Source organism: Palaemon carinicauda, chromosome 32, assembly GCF_036898095.1.
Source record: "Palaemon carinicauda isolate YSFRI2023 chromosome 32, ASM3689809v2, whole genome shotgun sequence".
Taxonomy (NCBI): domain Eukaryota; kingdom Metazoa; phylum Arthropoda; class Malacostraca; order Decapoda; family Palaemonidae; genus Palaemon; species Palaemon carinicauda.
In genome coordinates this window covers 10631256-10641255 of record NC_090756.1, presented here as the reverse complement: position 1 = coordinate 10641255, position 10000 = coordinate 10631256, and the positions used below count along the sequence as shown (strand labels likewise).

General features: G+C 34.0%; 1 protein-coding gene across 5 annotated transcripts in view; it reads left to right on the top strand.

Annotated features, from left to right (window-relative positions):
• LOC137625266 (putative neural-cadherin 2) overlaps nucleotides 1-10000 on the top strand; it is a 552558-nt gene that overhangs the window by 409018 nt on the left and 133540 nt on the right. Inside the window, exon 1 of one of the 5 annotated variants that reach the window (XM_068356064.1) lies at nucleotides 8164-8284. The exons of the other annotated variants lie outside the window; for them this stretch is intronic. The gene's annotated coding sequence lies outside the window, so the exon portion shown is untranslated. Of the gene's footprint in view, nucleotides 1-8163; nucleotides 8285-10000 lie in introns of those variants that run through there. 5 annotated transcript variants of the gene reach the window in all.

Here is a 10000-nt window from a genome sequence, read left to right as displayed (position 1 = left end):
TTATTTATGTTCATTTGAATATCACCTAAGTTTCTCACGCTGTTTCTCTTACCCACCACCATGAATTCAGTTTTGTTCTCATTCAATTTTAGTTGTTTAAATGCCATACATTCTCTAACTATCAAGGATTCGGTTTAGAGTTTCAGTAGTGTCATGTATATCATTTATGGAGAAGTAAAATTGTGTCTTCTGCAAATAGTTTGAACTTCACCCCATGCCTTTGTAGTATTTTCGATAGACCGTTAGTATAGATGCAGAATAAGATTGGGCCAAGTTCACTCCCCTGGGGTACAACTCTGTTTAAGGGTTCATATGATGAATAAGAGTTTCCAATTTGTACACAGTAATTTCTACCAACCGAGTAGTCTTTTAGGTATTCGAAAGCTTGATCTTCAACGCCGATGGACCGTAGATCATTAAGCAGCAGTTCATGCACAACTGTATCAAAAGCAGCAATGAGACCGAGCAGTATTAAAATACCACATTTATTTTCATCCATCATTTCCAGCATATCATTTACAACAGAGTAGATGGCTGTCTCTGTAGAGTATATTTTTCTGTAAGCCGATTGGTTGTCAAGCAAAGTTTAAGTGATTGACTAGTTGTTCAAGAATTACATATTCCAGCACTTTTGAAACAATGGATAGATTCGAAATAGGTCTATATGAGCTTAATTCCTGGTAGTCCAGTGCATTTTTCAGAACTGGTGTGACTATAGCCATTTTCTCAGATTTAGGAAACTTACATTCATCAATGCTTGCATTTGCTATTCTCATTATTATTTCGGCTTGACCAGAAAAGTCTCTCTCTCCAATTACTTCAGATATTGGCATAGGATCGATCGCGCAGTTTGTTTTCTTTGCTCTCTTGATAATTCTGGTGATGTCATCTTCAGTTATGTTGCTAAATCATATAAATTTTGTTTGTGTGTCCGGTGTATCATTAATCTGATGTTGAGTATTTACAAATGACCTAGATATGTTTTCAATTTTGTTTTTAAAGAATACTAGAAAATTATTTGCTAGTTCCTGGTCACTGTATCCATCAGGTAGCTTCTTTTCTTTTATATTTCCCATTATACTATTCAATAGACGATATAACTTATTTATGTCTGTTGCTGCTTCGAGGATCTTTCACTTATGGTATTCACTCTTTTCCTTCTTAGTAGGTAGTTATATTGACACGCAGCAGTTTTGTATTCTACCCAAGTACTTTCAGTTTTTAACCTATTCCACTTTCTTTCTTTACGTCTTTTTTTCCCTCTTTTTCACCAAAGTCTCTCCATCAAACCAAGAAGACTGGTCTTTTACAGTTATAGTCTTTTCCATCGGTGGGCACATGGTATCATTACACTTTTACTCACTTTATTATAAGTGGTCATAAGACAGTTAACACACTTAGCTCCTAACAGACGTTGGTCATCATGATCACAGGGAATGTTGATAGCATCATTTATTTTCTTTGTAACTTCTTCAATAAATACGGTAGAAGAAAAATTTTATTTATGTCTAAATTTTATTTTCTTTACTAATGCATGTTTCTGTAGAGGTAGACTAAACGTAATGAGTTTGTGTATTGGGGAGATAGTACATTTCTCTTTAACTTTTATATCTAATACAATATTATTCATGTCATCACTCAGAACTAAGTCCAACGTATGCCCAGTTAAAGTAGTTGTACAGTCGACATTATTCACTAGTCGATATGATTCTAATAACTCACTAAATGCCAAAGCGTCAGGATTTGATGCGTCATCCATCCAAAAATTGAAGTCTCCACTGATAACTAATTCGTTTTTCTCCATGATAATCATCTCAATGAGAGCACCGAATTCTTCAAAAAAGATACTAGTGTTTGTTCTAGGAGGTTTGTATATTGTTACAAAGGATATTCTTTTATGTTTTTGCGCAAATTTTATTTCTATATATTCAAAGCTTGTTACACTAGTTCTTTTTAAGTTTTGAGGTTTGAGTAACTTTTATGAATAAAGAGTTCGACACCCCCACCAGACCTACCTTCTCTCGGTATGTGAAAGAAGGCGTGTGTGTGTGTGAGGGGGGGGGGGGCGTCATTTCAGTGATCTTTGCCTTGTCCAAGTTATTTAACCATTTTTCAGATAATGCTAGTATATCTAAATGTTTCTCGTTTATTAATTCTCGAATTTGAATAGATTGTATACAGATTGTATATTTACATAGCCACAGTTTATGACATCCCTAGTAACCATGATCAGTATTTTCCGCTAGTCTTTTCAATTCCAAGTCATAAGCTTTGCAGTCTCTAGAATTTACTATGTGGTCACTTGGTTTGTTTAACTTTGTGCAGTTTATACACTTTGACACTTGCGAATTACACTCCCTGGTGGAGTGTCTCCCTGAACATTTCCCGCAGACTTTATCATCATTCTTAGACTTGCAATCTTCTTCAAGATGTCCAGACCTCTGACAGTGGTAGCAGGTGATCACGTGGTACCTATCACGTATGTTACAGATACTTCATCGTAACGAAACTTTGTCACCATTAACATGAATAGCCCTCCGAACTTCAGGATCACATTTCAGCACATGGTGGGTGGTTCCCCCCCCCCCCCCCCCCCCCCCCCCGAGGCATTTTTCTTCAGGACTACACTTATCTTCTATATTTTGGATTTGGTCCAGGCAGCGATTTCTTTGAATCAAAGCATTTACTACATCATCTTCATCATTGTATACATTGCATATCATTATTCTGGGTATTAGTTTTCCGATTTTCTTGTTTCAGTGTCAGCCACCAATGTCTGACTAGAAACGGCTGCATTTGTTGCTGTTGTTATATATATATATATATATATATATATATATATATGTATATATATATGTATATATGTGTGTGTGTGTGCGTATAATAGGGAGAGAGTATGTGTGTCTATATTTACACGTGCATGAACACATTTACTATGTGAGTTAATAACTATTATATTTATGGTGATCCTATGTTTCTTAATATTTATCAACTTTATATAAAGAAACATATATATATATATATATATATATATATATATATATATATATATATATATATATATATATATTCTTCACGTATATTTCTACCTTCTAATATTCAAGATTTATCTATATATGAAAGCGAGTCGATAAACATCCAATATTCTTGCACTTTTCCGCGAGAGAAGAAAACAAAAACAATACAGACATGATATAAATATTAAACGGCAGGTTCCTGTGTTTTTTTCTTCGTGGGCAAGGTGTGCACATCACTCTTGCTGTTTACCTTGTTGGGAAAACGAGGTGTTTTTCATTCATGTATTCATGCTCTCGTGATCTGATTTGAAGTGGGGCTGTTATTTGTTTAGGGGGATAAAATCTGCGAAGGTTTATGCAGGTACTTTTCATTGATGTGCTTTTTTTCCTTTATTATTATTGCCTCTAACCAAGGAGGTATTGCGATCTAGTTAGTTTATTTATTTGTTTCTGTGGACATTTGCCTGTGGACGGGATTACGTCAAAACTACTTGACGGATTTTTAATAAATTTTCACCGAAGATAAACTTTAGAATATGTTTGACCCCATTGAATTTTGGAGCTGTTTCTTTGGACTGGATTACGTCAGAAATACTTGACGGATTTTGACGAAATTTTCATCCAACGTAGACCTTATGTCATGGATGACTCCATTAAATTTTGGAGCTGATCCGGATCCGGATTCTAGATCGGATTTGCATTTTTTACCATTTTAAAGATAACGTCAAAACTACCCAATGGATTTTGATGAAATTTTCACCACAGACAGATCTTAGATCATGGACGACTCCATAAAATTTTGGAGACTCTTTAGCTATGGAAAGCAGCTATTTTATGAGAAGGACACTACAAAATCAACCATTGTTCTCTAGTTTTGGGTAGCGACATAGCATATGTACTACGGTACCACTATCTTGGATTATAGTTTTCCTGGTTGAGGGTACACTCAGGCACTGCAATGTTTTCCCTGTTGACGCCCTTGGGTTTATTGCATCCTGCTTTTCCAACCAGGATTGTATGATAAATAATAATAATAATAATAATAATAATAATGGTGATGATAATAATAATAATAATACTAATAATAATAATAATAGTAGTAGTAGTAGTAGTAGTAGTAGTTAAGTGTCAATAATTCTAAATTCGTATTCAGTTGGTCGAAGTTAATCCTGTGATTATAACATAATCAAGGCAATTTGTACTCGGGAATGAAAACAAAAATTATTATAAGGAGGAGTCCAGTGAGTGAGGAAGAATATGGAACACTATCCGTTCAAGGGCAATTACAAGGTCAGCAAGGTCAGACGAGTTTCTTTTTTTTTAATACATCAGAAAACGATGTAGATTATAAAGAATTCTGTAGCTTCATATAAGCGCATAAATGTCTGTTTACATTGCTGTTGTATACAGTTGTATATATTTTCTGTATATCTTTGTTCACTGTAGAACCAAGAAACTCCGAAGTAAGAGTCTGTGAAGATTTGCTGCCTCGCAAAAACAGCAAATAAAAATTAAAGAAAACAAAAAAAACCAACACAATGTAAATCATAAATATAGGTTTAACAAAGACATGTAAAAAAAAAATTCAAAAAGCTGGACATGTTTTTACACACCAAAAAATAAAGAATATAATAAAAAGAACCAAACTGGGCTCTGCATAAAAAAAAGAAAAAGTTCTTTGTGTTCTTTGTGGAGAAAAAAAATAACACTTATTTATCCTTTTGGCTTTGTGTAGATAATTTCGGTAATGCAAATGTTAGTGGCTTTCACACCCCCTTCTGACAAAGAACCCCCCAGAGAGGACTGTAGGAATGCACCCCTCACGGCCCAAAGGACAAGGCAGGAGAGGGGAAAAATAGGACAAAATAATTTGTGAAGTCGGCTAAAGTCAACAAACTCTTAAAAAGAGTCAACTGGCCAAAGTTAGCGGAGGCATTATAAGCAAACACTGACCAAACAAAGGGAAATTTTTACAAAGGAAAGCTGCGAGTGATATTTTATTTAACATCAGAGGCTCTCTTTGTGCCTTTTGGGGGTTCGGTTACACGTTGTACTTAGCTAACTGCACGTCTGGTTACTAAAGTGTGTGTGTGTGTGTTTTTTTTTTTTTTTTTTTTTTTATAGAACCAGGTGTGCTTGTTGCGTAACAGTGGGATATGCCACTTTAATTAAATTACCTCCACCAACGGATGTGGAAGGAGGTTATGTTTTCGCCTTTATTTGTGTGTTTGTTTGTGAACAGCTTCCTGACCATAATTTTAGTCGTAAAGGAATGACACTTCCAGGGGTTAATTGCTATGTAAAAACTTGGAAATTGTTTAATTTTGGAAGGTCAAAGTCAAATTCAAATTCACGGTCAAGTAAAATGTCCAATTCCCATAATCAGCCATAAATTTGGACACCGTTATCCCAGACTTCAAACTTGGTCTTATTTGAGTGTATGAAAATCAACGTCATTTAATACATGTTATGTCAAAGGTCAAAGAAGTGGTCGAGCAAAAGGTCGAGAAATAAACTGCAGCGGAGGAGGTCTGCGCTCTACTAGGTGTCCCTCTAGTTAGCATATGTTAGTTATCAATGAGGATGGATGTCCAGGTAATACGAGTTTATTGATAAGGGCTAATTGTATTCCTTAGGATATATTTTCAGGTAATATGTGCTTAGTAGTATGCGTTAGATCTCTTTATGAGAAAACATATTCAGATAAAATTAGTTTAATAATATGTATTAATTGCTTTCACTTGGATAGGTTTCCAGTTAATAGTAGAGGATTAGTAATATCAACCATTAACAGGAATTTCCAAAATATAAAACGATGTTCCAGGTTCCACAAATCCAGAATTATTTCCCTACGAAACAGATCAAGACATATCCAAAAGAAATTGGCTTTCATTACATAACAGCTCATTAAAGTAGGCAGCATTCCAGCATTTCAAAAGGCTGCAAGCCCCAGGGGTTGGGGTGGCTGGCTGGAGTTATTTGCGTGAAAAGCCCAGTTCTTGAATGCCATTTTCCAGGAAAAAGCGTACATATCTTTCCAGAATGCATATCAAGACATACCCAAAAGAAATTGGCTTGCGTTACATACGAGCCCATTACAGTAAGTAGCATTTCAGCATTTCAAAAGACTAGAACCCCCAGGGAGGGGGTGGTCTGGTTGGAGATATTTATAAGTGTAAAAAGCCAAGCTCATAAAAGACAGAGTTTCCAGTTTCCAGGAAAAACTCTCACAAAGAAGAGTAACTGCTTCCAGGAGGAGACATGATCAAGGCAAACCGATCTCTCTCCACGCCACATCCAGGCACATTATCTTCTTCCCTCTGTCTTCTATTGTGCTCTTAAGATCTTCCTCTTTATCTTCTTTCTTTTCTATTGTGTTGTTTGTCTCCGGAGGGCTTCATTAGTTGGAGGAGCGTTGTAAGGACCATTTCCTTGTCGTATTTGATATGGGAAATGTGTAGGTTTTTCTAGAAAGAAGATAAAAAAAATCCTACTTAAGGAGGGAGTAATGAAGTAATTGGTATTGTGTTACTCCGGCTTTCTTTGTACAACAGTTGTATATTGTACGCAGTAATGTATAAACAGATAAATACATACACACACACGCACACACACCCCCACACACACGCACACACACACCCACACACACACACACACATATATATATATATATATATATATATATACATATATATGTATATATATATATATATATATATATATATATATATATATATATATATATATATATATTAAATGTCATCAGCAGCTACCGGGTCTCTGCAAACAAAGTCCTTCAATTCGAATATTCCCATCATCACACGGGGTAGTACCAGCAAGTTTTTAAGGAAGAGGGTGGCAGACTACGAATGGAACCAGGGGCTTTAAAATTACCAATGAAGTCCTATTCCGCCATACACCTTTTCCAAGCGGCTATCCACCCTGGGTACGACTCGCACCACAGTCGACTGACTACCAGGACTCTAATTATATTCAATTAAAAAAGACACAGTTAGATAAACTAAACCTTGACTAATACAATACTCCTCACTCGTGATGACACCCAGGACGTGATAATGTTTAGAGAGCACAAATTGGATTCCATGGCGAGGTAATATTATATTGGTACAATCTTGAGGTGCCTGTGTATCTTTGGACCTACACAGTGAATTTTGTTCCGGGTTGGGAGTCGAATAAAGTGGGCTGCAGTGGTGATTTGATCAATAAAATCATTTGGATTACAAGGTTTTCAAGAGGATATTTTAACAAATTATGGTCGTATTTATAATTTTATTATGTAAGGAGAAACAGTCGAATATTATTGTGATTATTGATGTTATAAATCCATTGGCTTAAGCCTAATTAATACTACTACTTGGTACTTAACTTTGTATACTGAACTTCCATAACTACTTAGTGTTTCTCGTTGCTGAGTGTTGCTACCAACAGTCAGCTTTGTGTAGTGCACTATAGGTAGTCCTTAAGATTCTCTACAGCATCCCTCCCCCTTTTCCCTCCTAAGCTATCCAACTCCTTTAACAAATTCCCAATAAACCTTTGGTACTCAACTATTAGGCCAAGTCTTTACACATGATATAATTGCCTTTTGATAGTACAATGGATTATGATGTTAGCTGTGCAAATAAAATATTTTTTACGTCTAATTTTGAGTAATTGGATTTGGATATTCATAGACCTAATGGATTTAATCTACATTATATTCAATAGGGTATGAATTTTGTGGCTTATATATATATATATATATATATATATATATATATATATATATATATATATATATATATATGTATATATATATATATATATATATATATATATATATATATGTATATATATATATGTGTGTGTATATATATATATGTATATATAGATATAGATACATATATATATATATATATATATATATATATATATATATATATATATATATATATATATATATATATTCTGTGTAATTTTTGGCCCATAAATTGGAATATGATAAGAATAATAATATACATGAAAGAGTAACGATCTCTTTAAATTTTATTATAAACATTAGTGTAAGCATTTCATATCCTTGTTTTTGCAATTATTTAAATATTTTTTTTGAATATTAACAAATATTCTTTTTTTTCTCTTTGCAGTGACTAAATTGGTTGGTAGTGGCCCAGTGGAATTCGACAAGCCCCAGTACCAGACAGAGATTCTGGAAAACACAAATCGAGATTTACTTGTTCAGCTGAGAGCGAGACTGCAACCCCAAGGTAAACTTACCTTTCTTGTCTGTAACGTAACTACATTAATGTAACGTGCAGATTTACTTGTTACGTAGCTAGATTAATTGTGACGTTACTAAGTGTAACGTACTGATTTTGTACTGATTTACTTTTTATGTAGCTAGATTCGTTTCTGATGTTACCAAGTATAACGTACTTATTTACTCGTTACGTAGCTAGATTCATTTGCAACTTTACTAAGTGTAACATACTGACTTTGTACTAATTTACTTGTTATGTAGCTAGATTCATTTCTGACGTTACCAAGTGTAACGTACTTATTTACTCGTTACATAGCTCGATTCATTTGCGACATTACCAAGTGTAACATACTGATATACTCGTTACGTAGCTAGATTCATTTACGACGTTGCTAAGTGTAACATACTGATTTACTTGTTACGTACCTAGATTCATTTACGATGTTACTAAATGTAAATTACTGATTTTGTACTAATTTACTTGTTATGTAGCTAGATTCATTTGCGATGTTACTAAGTGTAACATACTGATTTCGTTGTTACGTAGCTGGATTCATTTGCTACGTTACAAAATGTAACATACTGATTTACTTGTTACGTAGCTGGATTCATTTGCTACGTTACAAAGTGTAACATACTGATTTACTTGTTACGTAGCTGGATTCATTTGCTACGTTACAAAATGTAACATACTGATTTACTTATTACGTACCTAGATTCATTTACGATGTTACTAAATGTAAATTACTGATTTTGTACTAATTTACTTGTTATGTAGCTAGATTCATTTGCGATGTTACTAAGTGTAACATACTGATTTCGTTGTTACATAGCTGGATTCATTTGCTACGTTACAAAATGTAACATACTGATTTACTTGTTACGTAGCTGGATTCATTTGCTACGTTACAAAGTGTAACATACTGATTTACTTGTTATGTAGCTAGATTCATTTGCGATTTTACCAAGTGTAACATACTGATTTTTGTTACCTAGCTAGATTCATTTGCGACATTACTAAGTGTAACATACTGATTTATTTGTTACATAGCTAGATTAATTTCTGACGTTACTAAGTGTAACATACTGATTTACTTGTTACATAGCTAGATTAATTTCTGACGTTACTAAGTGTAACATACTGATTTTGTACTGATATACTTGTTATGTAGCTAAATTCATTTGCGGCGTTACTAAGTGTAACACTGATTTTGTACTGATTTACTTGTTACGTAGCTAGATTCATTTACGACGTTATTAGGTGTAACGTACTGATTTACTTGTTACATAGCTAGATTCATTTGCGACGTTATCAAGTGTAACATACTGATTTAATTGTTATATAACTAGATTTATTTGCGACATTACTAAGTGTAACGCACTGATTTAATTGTTATGTAGCAAGATTCATTCGCAATGTTGAAAAGCGTTACTTGCTGATTTACTTATTACATAGCTAGATAAATTTGCGATGTTACAGTGTAATGTACTAATTTACTTGTTACTTATCTAGATTCATTTGCGACGTTACAAAGTGTAACGGACTGATTTACATGTTACATAGCCAGATTCATTTGGGACCTTACTAAGTGTGACTTACTAATTTACTTGTTACATTGCCAGATTATTTTGTGACATTACTAAGTGTAACACACTGGTTTACTTGTTATATAGTTAGATCATTTGTGACATTACAAAATAAACCGTACTGATTTACATGATA